Raw genomic sequence first — 2,583 nt, forward strand, 5'->3', positions numbered from 1 at the left:
ATATGGTGGTTGTGGAGAAGACAAAAAGAGGGAGATAGTCTCACATCAACTAGGTGTATGAACGGGCTATGGAGATGCCCATCAATAGATATCAATGTGAGTGAGTAGGGATTGCCATGCAACAGATGCACCTAGATCTATAAGTATATGAAAGCTCAAAAAGAAACCTAGTGGGTGTGCATCCAACTTTCTTGCTCATGAAGACCTAGGGCATTTGAGGAAACCCATCGTTGGAATATACAAGCCAAGTTCTGTAACGAAAAATTCCCACTAGTGTATGAAAGTGACAAAATAAGAGAATCTCTATCATGAAGATCATGGTGCTACTTTGAAGCACAAGTGTGGTAAAAGGATAGTAGCATAGCCCCTTCTCTCTTTTTCTCTCATTTTTTTGTTTTTTTGGGCACTCTTTTTTTTGCCTCTTTTTTTGTCTGGAGTCTCATCCCGACTTGTGGGGGAATCATAGTCTCCATCATCCTTTCCTCACTAGGACAATGTTCTAACAATGAAGATCATCACACTTATATTTACTTACAACTCGATACTTGGAACAAAATATGACTCTATATGAATGCCTCCAGCGGTGTACCGGGATGTGCATTCAATCAAGAGTGACATGTATGAAAGAATTATGAACGGTGGCTTTGCCACAAATACAATGTCAACTACATGATCATGCAAAGCAATATGACAATGATGAAGCGTGTCATAATAAACGGAACGGTGAAAAGTTGCATGGCAATGTATCTCGAAATGGCTATGAAAATGCCATAGTAGGTAGGTATGGTGGCTGTTTTGAGGAAGGTATATGGTGGGTGTATGGTACCGGCGAAAGTTGCGCGGTACTAGAGAGGATAGCAATGGTGGAAGGGTGAGAGTGCATATAATCCATGGGATCAACATTAGTCATAAAGAACTCACATACTTATTGCAAAAATCTATTAGTTATCGAAACGAAGTACTACACGCAAGCTCCTAGGGGGATAGATTGGTAGGAAAAGACCATGGCTCGTCCCTGACCGCCACTCATAAGGAAGACAATCAAAAACATAATTCATGCTCCAACTTTGTTACATAATGGTTCACCATACGTCCATGCTACGGGAATCACAAACCTCAACACAAGTATTTCTCAAATTCACAATTACCCCAGTAGCATGACTCTAATATCACCATCCTCATATCTCAAAACAATCATAAGGAATCAAACTTCTCATAGTATTCAATGCACTTTATATGAAAGTTTTTATTATATCCCTCTTGGATGCCCATCATATTAGGACTAAATTCACAACCAAAGAAAATTACTATGCTGTTTAAGACTCTCAAAATAATATAAGTGAAGCATGAGAGTTCATCGATTTATTCAAAATAAAACTACCGCCGTGCTCTAAAAAGATATAAGTGAAGCACTAGAGCAAATGACAAACTACTCCAAAAGATATAAGTGAAGATCAATGAGTAGTCGAACAATTATGTAACTATTTGAAGACTCTCTAACATTTAAGAATTTCAGATCTTAATATTTTATTCCAACAGCAAGCAAAACAAAGCAAAATAAAATGACATTGCAAGGATAGCACATATCATGTGAAGAAGCAAAAACTTAGGCTCAACCAAAACTGAACAATAGTTGTTGAAGAAGAAAGGTGGGATGCCAACCGGGGCATCCCCAAGCTTAGATGCTTGAGACTTCTTGAAATATTAATTAGGGATGCCTTTGGCATCCCCAAGCTTGAGCTTTTGTGTCTCCTTAATTCCTTTTATACCACGGTTTCCCTAAATCTTAAAAACTTCATCCACACAAAACTCAACAAGAACTCGTGAGATAAGTTGGTATAAAACAACGTAATAACCTTATCATTCTCTACTGTAGCAAATCACCAAAATTATTATTTGATATTGCCTACTAAATGCCTCTGCATTTTAACACTCATATCCTCAAATAGAATCATTAAACAAGCGGACATATGCAAACAATGCAAAGATAACAGCAATCTGTCTAAACAGGACAGTTTGTAAAGAATGCAAGAGGAATCATACTTCCCTAACTCCAAAAATTCTGAAAAATTACCACACTATAGAAAATTTGTTGTTAATCATTGTGTCAAATTTCAAGATTTTATCATGTTTTGACTATTCACCAATATTCAAACATAACGGCAAACTTTCTGTTTTCAAAACAACAACGCATAGACTTGTAAAATAAGCATGGTAAAGGCTATACTTGACTTTTTATTGAACTAAAAGCTATAAAACATTTCTATGAATAGCAGCAAGAAAATATAAACAAAAGAAAATGAAACTCCAAGCAAAACTCGTATCATGTGGTGAATAAAAATATAGCCTCAAGTAAAGTTACCGATGAACGAAGACGAAAGAGGGGATGCCTTCCGGGGCATCCCCAAGCTTAGGCTCTTTGTTGTACTTGAATATTACCTTGGGGTGCCTTGGGCATCCCCAAGCTTAGGCTTTTGCCACTCCTTATTCCATAGTCCATCGAATCTTTAATTATCCAAAACTTGAAAACTTCACAACACAAAACTCAACAGAAAAATCGTAAGCTCCATTAGTATAAGAAAA

The sequence above is a fragment of the Triticum dicoccoides genome, chromosome 5B (assembly GCF_002162155.2).
Source record: "Triticum dicoccoides isolate Atlit2015 ecotype Zavitan chromosome 5B, WEW_v2.0, whole genome shotgun sequence".
Lineage (NCBI taxonomy): Eukaryota > Viridiplantae > Streptophyta > Magnoliopsida > Poales > Poaceae > Triticum > Triticum dicoccoides.